The sequence below is a fragment of the Lissotriton vulgaris genome, chromosome 8 (genome assembly GCF_964263255.1).
Source record: "Lissotriton vulgaris chromosome 8, aLisVul1.2, whole genome shotgun sequence".
Lineage (NCBI taxonomy): Eukaryota > Metazoa > Chordata > Amphibia > Caudata > Salamandridae > Lissotriton > Lissotriton vulgaris.
Genome location: NC_141696.1, coordinates 121,394,859 through 121,404,748, shown reverse-complemented (window position 1 = coordinate 121,404,748; position 9,890 = coordinate 121,394,859). Strand labels below are relative to the sequence as shown.

The window sequence follows — 9,890 nt, the reverse complement described above, 5'->3', positions numbered from 1 at the left end:
GCTTGACAGTGCAGATGTTGCCAGACCTTACATGAGAAACAGAAAAGAGCTATAAGAAGTACAACTGATGGAGTGATTTTGGCTTCACCCACATGTTGATAAATGTGAGCACTCCATTTATTTGGGCAGAAAGTGTGTGATTCCACTGAAAAAGAGTCTTTGTTGCTCTCTTTTCTGTGAGTGAAAGAGTATGCTCAGTACAGCAGGACTGAGATGGTTATGGTGTAAAGCCAATGATAATTGGAATGGGTTTGGCTTGCTTATTATGAGGAGGTATGACAAAGTCAGTAGGCCTAACATATTTATTGCGGAAGGTATATGTTAAAACTAAAAGACGTTTACAAATGGACAGCTATTACACTGTTTAAAGCCTTCAGAGAGGATTTTATCATGTGGAATCTCAGAATACAGTCATTTAGTGTAATTTTATGACTGTAAGACCTGAAGGGTGCATTGTGGAAGCACCTGTACTCAATTGATCACAGCAGTAGGCCTGAGTTTGTTATGGTGATGACAATTCTGCCTGGGTTTGGTAGGTTTCCTTGGGTGGTACTCAAGCCCATGGTATAGGCGCAACATAAGGGCTATCGCCCACACTCCATACTTGTGTTTCCAAAACAAACATTGGATGTCTAGTGGGTTTTATGCCTTCCAGGGGGCAGATTGGAGGTAAACACTCGCAATCTGCCCCAGTGGGAGGACTACTGGACCTGTTCTGGGGTGAGAGCACAGCCCAAGGTATGGGTAGATGGCCATACCCCTTCTTTTTTGGAGATCAGGTTTTTTTACTGGTGGTCTAGTGCGCTTTCTGCCACTTAAGGGGAAAATTGTAGGTGTACTCCCCTAAAGTACCCCAGGGGCAAAAAAACCTTTGTTCATTTGGGGCGAGGGCCCAGCCCAATGCCTGGGCAGCCCCACCACCACTTCATTGATTTGGGAGAATTTCTTCCCTGATGGTAAATTGGACTTACTGCCCCTAGAGAGCAGATTGGGGATGAACTCATCAAATGTGCCTGGGGCGGGAGGCAGGAGGACTGCCCTACAGTGGATAAGAACACAAGCCATGCCCATAAGGTGGCCACCCCCTCCCCAAAAAACTACAGTTACCATTCCATGGCTTTAAGTGAGCTTTCTACCCGGGGGGGGGCAGGCTGGGGGTAAACATCCCCTATCAACTCCCTAGGGGGGCAGAAAGACTGATATGGCTGGGTTGGGAAGGCCACTTACCTCCCCCTGAAAAATATTGCCTCCAATAAAGCCCTGAAGTCTAGTGCGATTTCTGACCCCCCCCCCCCCCCCCCCCTCTCCCGCAATCACTAATCCTGCTGGTATAGTGGTGTGAATACCTCCTTGGGGATCACCTGTCCAGCGTGTTCCCCAAGCAGGGATCCACTGGGAAAACGCAGCGCTGGAAGTGTAACATGGTCTTCTTTTTAATGCTGCCTCTCCCATGGTGATACGTGCTAGGGCTGAGTTATACGTCATTAGCGCAGACTGCTTTTCTCTTTCTTTTTTCTGAAACCTCAGCGTGGAAGCTGTTGCCTCACATCCTGGCTTTGATTTTGAAAAAGGAAATGCTTCTGATATTAAAAGCAGAAGCATTTTCTTTTTCAGTACTAATGATGACCTGTTGATGACCTCAGCACTACAGAGGTAGTGCTGAGGACGTCAATGACTCGTCGTGAGCACTAAATGGATTAAAGGTGAATTGTTATTAGATAGGGTTGAAAATTGCAGCATTTTGTTACATGGAATCTCACAGATTAGTGTAATAGGCTGGTAATCTGGCTTTCGTTGCCTCCTTTGAAAAGCCCTGGGTGGTAGATGATTTGACCTGTGATAATCTTTGGTAGGTGATCATACTATCATTTGCACTTTGTTTTGCTCACCATACTTTTGTATATATTTGTGATTATTTGTTTGTGTACTCAGTGATTACTTTCTGAGAAAGTTCATTCTCAGTACTGTAGGCCTTAATTGTTTAGGAAGGAACAGCAGTGGTAAACGCTATAGCCCTGATCAGTTCACTGTAAGAAGTTATGTTGAATGCTCTAGGTCTCATCTGTGTCTGATAAATAGTCATGACAAAGGGAAAATGTCCAACGTACTTAGGTGAAAATCATTTATTAAAATCAGCATGCCTTTAAGAGACTGTTGTTATTGCATTGTGTTAAAGGCAGTAGGCAGGAGTTCTTTTAACATGGAATATCATATAGTACTGTAGTAGTTGAAAGATTTGTTATTAGTTAGGTTTTCTAAAACTCTAGACTTATGAGAAGTTCACAGTGAAAATGCTGGTTGACCTCTTTCAGGAGGAATTGTATATTATTTGGCCAACTGTAGTGATGTATATAATTCTAATTTTATTACTATATGCCTGATAGTTGGCTTGTGGGAAAGTTAGTGCTCAATGTAGAAGGCCTCAGTTAGTTATGGTGGCTCTTAGTTTTGCCCTGAAAATAAATATAGCATTTTCAGCCTTTCCGACATGCCAGAGGACATCAACGAACTACCCGGGAAGCAGAATAATTTCATTTTGGGAACATTGCAAGAGTTTTGGTTTTGACTTTTGAAAAGTATACATTTTCTTGTCTGGCACATTTGGTGTCTGCAGCTTGTATCCTGGGTCACATGAATAGGTGTAGCTGGCAGTTGGCCTATGTGTATTCCTCCCAGACAGACAAGGAGGGCTTGTTGTTGGCAGAATGGGCCATCAGCCCAGGATGGGAGTGGCATACATTTTGATAGTCCCAATTAAATGTCCAAGGGTTGCTTCAGCACACACAAAGCCTATTGTGACTCCAGACAAACGGCAGCCAGGGTAGGGATGCACTGAATTCCAGAACCAACTGTGGGAGGAGAACTGCAAAAGTTTCTTCCACTCCAAAGCTGGCTCCAGGAATAAAAATTGGACCCTGAGACCAACTCTTCAGTTTCCTTTCGATCCTGCCTGTGGCCTGCTAGGTACTTCAGAAGACTGCCGTGCTGCTTGAGACCAGCTTTGCTGCTTGAACCCAGAGCTATCAAAGTGACTCCAAGGATAGTTGGCTACCCTCCCTTTCAGAGCCTCAGGAGCAGAAAAAGCTTTAACCAACTTGAACTTACCATACAACCAGCCTGAGTGAGTCCTGACCTTCCAAGTGGCACCCATCCAATTCTGGACCCTTGGAAGAGGTGCTAAAAGGGCCCATATAGCCCAAATCCAAAACTTTGGACTTAAAACAATTCACCCAAAAAATGCTCTAAGAACCAACAGGAGACCGGGACTTACCTGCTCACTGAACTGCCCAAGGTGCATTATCAGTCATCCTGACTTCATAGTAGTTCCCCCTATTTTCCTCTCTGCAGCAACAAATCCTGTTCAGCAGCTCCTCCCAGAAGGGGTATCCAGACTCCTGCAACTCTCGTTAGCTACAGGCTGAAGCCTCCTCCTGCTGGAGGTTTTCAACTTCCAAAAGAGTGACAAAGTCCAAACGGAGAAATCTTCACTACGACCGCTTCAAGCGCTACCTCCTCTGATGCCGGCTGCCTTGCCCCAATGAACTTTAGCTTCTCAGACATTTCTTTTGAAAACTTCTTCAAAAGTCCGAAGGTAAGCCAAGACCATGCACAATCCAATTTCGTGCTCCATCGCGGTCAGCCATAACTTTTGAATGTGGCCCGGTCGCATAGTATTGGGTGTCAGCATTGGCACTTTGATCTCTTAGGCAATAGATTTCACAAACATTTTTAACAAATCATAACTCTGGTTTTACTAATTAGATTCAATTTGTTTTGGTGTAATTTTATTTATTTCATTTTTCGAAATTTGTTTGGGATTTTTCTTGTTTTGTGTTTTTATTTTATGAGTATTTGTGTGCTGCATAAATGTTTTACACATTGCCTCCAAGTTAAGCCTGGCTGCCTTTGTGCCAGGCTAACAGAGGGTTACGCACAGGTTAATCTAGTGACTTTTGTGGTTCACCCTGACAAGGATTGTGGCTGTTGCTTGAGAAGGGCTCACACTACCCTCAACCAGCTACCCAATTTCGCACACCACTCATTTCATTGGCAGTGAACAGCACCCAATGTGTCCACCACCTTCTAAACCTGGTGGTCATCTTGAAATAGCATTGTTCATAGTTTATCGTTTTATTACAATTCCAAGATCACCTCCAGTAATCGGAATAATTTTGGTAGTTTTGCATTACTCCATTGACATAAAATCATAGAAAATTCAAGATTACACCTGCTTGATTTAGTGTGAGTAATTTGTTATAGATACCTTGCCTCAGAAGCATAGGAATGATGGAATTAGGGAGTACAAATCGCTTCTGGCTGCAGGTGCTAGTGTTTCGCTGCATTTAGAGCTATTTTCTTAGCACAAAATGCATCCTGGAGTCCATTTTGGACACAAGGGTGCATTTTGCGCTACGAAAACATAAGTACATGCTAGGGTACACTCTTCAAGTAATCCAGTGTAATTCTTCTGTAATTTCATGGAAATGCACTACCTCAAATTGCGTGTTATGCTCACCCTCACACAATACCACCAAAAAGCACCTGGTGTGAAGGTATTGAAATTGTGAGTTGTAGTTCCCTGAAGCACCCCTTAATTGATATGGAATTCTTCCATATTTCTTTGTGCATACCCTCTGTCCATGGGCCATTGTGAACAGAATAGGAATGCTAGCTGTCCTCAGAAACTATGGTCCCCAGGGCGCACTGCTGCGATGTGCAAACATTTGTATTAAAATATAATCCACTGTCCACAAAAAAAGAAAATGGAGAAGAACAGGCTTAGTTCTGGCAGCACAAAAGAGAGACAATTGTACCAAGATTTGGTTGTTACCAGCAGGAAAGAGGAAGGTTTTCAGGACATTGAGTCTGCATCAGAGCAGCAGAACTCACTAAAAAAGACAAATGTAGTCAAGATGTCATGAGCGGGGAACATCACTTACAACGCATTTTTTACAACGCACTACCATTACATCGCAACCATTACAACGCATACCATTACAACGCATTGCGCTGGGGGGCGCTCTAGGATAGGGAATATATTTAATTTACTATCCAACACCTTCCCTGCTATCCACGGGGACTGGAGTTGGAATAGTAAATTAAATAATTCACTATCCAGCGCCTAAAAGCATTATGCGTTGTAATGGACTGCGTGGTAAAAACCGCGTTGTAAAGGCATGCGATGTAAAAGCATGCGTTGTAGTGACACCAATCCTCATGAGCATCTTTTTGTTTTAAATGTATACTATATGTGGTCTGCGGGGTTACATATGTGAATACATTCTCATGGGAGGCTTCAAGCCCCATTCAAAGATTATTTTATTTTTTGATTTATTTGTTTAATTGTGGGGCATGATTAGCTTAACTGGATGAAAACATATGCTCCAAACTGGTTTTGCGTTTTACAGTGTTAGTAAAAAATAAAAAATACAATGATGAAATACCTGGTTATCATAGACACAGCTTGCTTTGCTACAATGCATCTAGGATCGTTATTGTAGATGGCTGACACATATTCCTAATGGCTGATCAACATGAATGAGCAAATCCAATAATTATTCTTAATCTTATTTGAAAATGCATTATTCCGAACCTCAATATTTCAGAGGCATGGCTCTCTTCCATTCTCATGCTAATCAGTATGGGAACCCTTGGTAAAGAAGACTGATATTTGTCATTGTACAGTGTTTACACTTATATCCCATCCACCTCATTATGTCCCCCACGTTTTAGCCCGTGAGGAGGAGTGACAGAGACCTCCTTCCCTGAGCCTCAAGCTGACACATGTTTCCACTGTTATTTTGTGAAGGGAACCCTCGAGGACAGCGCCACAACTGTTGTTATCTTTTTACAGCAAAACGCTAAAATTTCATTTTGGAAGTGATATGCTTAACACTGGTATTTTTATTTTTTTAGCACTGCTATTTCATTTGTTTTTGCCTTCTTGCATCGTTATGGGGGTAGAAGAGTAAAAGCAATCACTGTTTTTTTTTAAAAAAAAAGCAGCTATTGCTAAAAGCATGTTTATAGGTTGTGTAAAACATGCCTTCGTTTTGACCAGGATCTAAAAAATTTGACTTGTGGTACTTGATCTGAAAAGATTTAAATGGTTGTGATGGGGGGTTTGCCCTCACTTTGTTGGATGAAGATGTCTCTGCTCGAGCAACTCCCGTTGCTGTCAAGAAAGGAAGGTTGGAGGCCATCTTCTTGACTCAAAAGTAGACCTGAAGAACAAAATAAGAAGCAATGCTTTGAGCCAGAGCCCGAGCCAAGGTCTCCTTGTAGCCGGATACTATAAATTTGAATAAAGCTGAGGTAGAAATGTTTCCTTCCTTCAGGTAAGGAGGCGGCAACATCAAAAAAAAAATCAAGAGAGAAAAATGAAATTTCATTAGACTCCACAACAAAACAAAAGATGGGACATTCATTCACTGTATAAATCTTCATGTAATGTTTTTAATAATTTGACCAACACAGTCATCCTGAGTTCCTGCTCGACTAGTGTCATTGTGCCCATCTTCAAAAAAGGAGATCGATCCAACCCCAGCTGTTATCGCCCAATTTCCTTGATAGACAATACATTGAAGATCTTGGGCAGGGTTGTCTTCAATAAGATTAGGACTTGGCCTGAAGACAACCAAATTTTAAATCATTGTCAGCTGGGCTTCAGAAGTAATGTTGGAACTGTTGAACAGTGCTTGAATCTAAACCTTATTTTGGGTAAATACACGATTGCACAAAAGTCACCAGGCTACGTGGGTTTTACGGACCTCACATCAGCATTTGATTTTATTAATAGATCTCGTTTATGGGTGGTCCTTTTAAATTATGGGTTGGATGAGGTTTTAGTTTATTTTTTGGCTCATTTGCGCAGGGACTTAAAGGCGCGGGTGAGGATTAGTAACGTTGGGGAGGTCTCTCTGGCCATTGTTATTGGTAGAGGGGTTAGACAGGGATGTGTTCTTGCCCACATACTTTTTATTCTTTATATAAATGAACTACATAATTCCCTGTCTAAATTGACCAACGACGTCCCCAAAATTAATGGTAAATTACTCCCCGCACTTTCATACGCAGATGATGCGGTCCTGATGTGCCGCACACCCAATGCACTGCGCACCTTAGTCACAGGCTTTGTGGCCTTTATGGCCGATTTGGAGCTTTGTACCAACTTTAAGAAATCGTACATAATGACCTGCAGCCCGAAAAACCACTGCATTAACTTTATAACATCCATAGCAGAAGTAAATTCTCTAAAGCGATTAACTCTATTTTGAGCCTTCGGCAGCCAAAACAAGCAGAGGTGGTCTTAGTCATAAAGAAGATTTATAAACTGCAATGTCTCCCAACAGCCATTTATGGCGCGGAAGACTGGGGATACACAAACTGCAGCGGGATCCAAACAGAAGAAAACAGTTTCTGTAGAAAAATTCTTGGGGCCCAAATTTCTTCTCCAACCTACATATGTCATAGGGAATTGAATTTATGCTATGTAGAGGACTATTATCAGGTCCCGCCCTCCTGTATTTTGGTTAAAAATATGGCAGAATCCTGCAGCAATCTTAAAAAGAGAGATAATTGCAGATTGCCTTAAGTGCTTCAAGGGCGGCTCCATACCTTGGGTTGCTGCGGTCAGGAAAAGTTTAGCCAGCATGAAGTTGGAAAACATCTTCTTACATCCCCTAGCCCTAGAGGGTATAAGCAGAAAATCACTTAGGGAGGCGCTGTACGATTTGTACAATGAAGAAAGACATAACACTGAGCGTCTAAAACCATCGGTTCCTAGGTACATGCCACTTCTGGAGGTACCGGGCACCCAACCTCATATGCCACGTAATTACCTCTTGAAGAATATTGGGCGATGGAACAGGAGTTTACTCTTCCGCCTTAGGGATGGCAGCATAAAATATCTACTCTGTTTCCCTTTGGGATTTAGTAACAATCTTGAGCAGACATACTGACCTTGCGGCATTGGTAGCAAACAAACGGTGATACACTTCCTATTCTTTTGCAAGTTTTATGTAAAATACACTAAACACTATTTGATTCCTGTATTTTAAAGCATTGTCAATTCTTGATTTTAAATCCGCACATTTTGAAATTTTACAGCTTGGAAGTGATGATTTGATTTGCCGGGCAAGTGGGTTTTTATGCTCATGTGCCTCCATGCACGAATTCTAATGTGATAAGTATACATAACATTGCCCAGCAAAAGATATCTATCACCGCCCTTCTTTCTACATATAAACGCATCCTATGCCGATGTTGTTAATACTGCTCATAAACATAGTACTTTGCTGTTGTTACTATTGGCATGACCAAGATGGGTGGTTACAACTAATCATATCTGCACCACGCTGCTAATGCTGCTAAACACTATTGCACTTTATTGATAATATGCTGCTGATTTTGTATTCTTACCAAATTTTATATTTGCACTATGCTGTTAATGCTGCTAGATCTTATATGCCCGTCCAAACCTTTTTAAATGCTATTTTTATCATTTTTACGTAGAAATTTACTGTCGTAATATTGTATTTGTTTGGATTTTTATGTGGATCTACGCGCTTTGAAACTTGTACTGTATTTCTCCCGCTGCTGGTGATGAACTGTGCTTTTATGGATACTCGTATCTGAATAAAGATATTTGAAATTTGAAATTTGTATAAATCTTCATCGACTGTGCAAGTGTTGATGAATAGGCAAGCCCTTGAAGGGTTAAAGACTAAGTCAAGGCAGTCTTTGATAATGCTACAATCGAGGGCCTCATTGACAACCACTGCCAACAATGTGGGCATTTTCTTTCATTCCTCTCTATCCTTCAGAAATCAAGTTGGCCCTTTAGTTTTCTCATGCTTTTTTTCCTATTTCTGTGTGCTTCAGAAAAGTATTCATCTCCATTTAATGTCTTCAAGTAAAACTGTTTTCCAAACTATTCCAGCTATGAGAACTTGCTTACTTTGACTATCCTACTTACCTATGCCAATGTGTTCACATCACTCAGAATGCAGCTGCCATTTTATCTTCTGAACCCTCTGTATGCCACCATTACTAATCACCCCAAAGTTCTAAAATGGATTCCTATTGCTAAACACTCAATTTTGAAAGCTATTTGAATCTAACATTGGGCTCTTTTAAACACAGGCTCACCGTCTCTCAAGAGCAGATTCTAGCATTGCACTCCTGGCTTCTCTCTGTGGTTCTCTTTCCCAATGTCCCAAATCTCTCCCACATCAGGCACACCAGAATAAATGGCTTCAATTTTTCCTTCTTTATGGACAAACATTGCAACTCTTTGCACTCTAAGCTCTGTAACATTGACAATGACATGTCCTTCAGAAAACACCTCAAAAACATGGTTAGTCCAGCTTTCATTAGTTAATTTTTGTGCCTGGTCTTTTTCATGCCAAGACTCCCTATAGGGTATCAGCTCATGGTTTGTAAGGTTCGTTCATTCCATCCTTCAGCAGTTCCATTCAAGAGAAATTAGCTGAACAACTTACGGGACCAATGTCCTTTACTTAAGGTAAGTATAGGACATGGTCCAAGGCAGCTCCAAGAGGTCATGCTGGTCGGCACTGAGACTGCCAGGTGCAGAGGTGCAATTCCTTGTCGGGTGCCCAGTGTTGTCCTATGGCGATTGGTCAAGTTGAAAAGAGGCTTCAGGCTTCGACGGGGAAACAAGTTGGGTTGAACCAGCAAGTGGGCTCAGCTTTCATGCTGCTAGGGGATGTGGGGACACCTTTGATCCTCTTCTCCATGGGCCTGGGGCAAGTGGTGCAAAGTTGTCCATAGGCATCATGTTTTTTCCACCAGGAGGATTTGTGGGCGGCATTGAGGGGTCCCCTCCTGGCAAACACAAGAGGGGCTTCTTCTCTGGAGGGTTGGGG

At 42.1% G+C, this 9,890-nt stretch overlaps 1 protein-coding gene across 1 annotated transcript in view; it reads left to right on the top strand.

Moving 5' to 3' along the window:
- The first annotated feature begins 2,821 nt into the window (after positions 1-2,821).
- LOC147693574 (solute carrier organic anion transporter family member 2B1-like) overlaps positions 2,822-9,890 on the top strand; it is a 457,504-nt gene continuing 450,435 nt past the window's right edge. The window contains exon 1 of the mRNA XM_086933236.1: positions 2,822-3,592. The gene's annotated coding sequence lies outside the window, so the exon portion shown is untranslated. The remainder of the gene's footprint in view (positions 3,593-9,890) is intronic.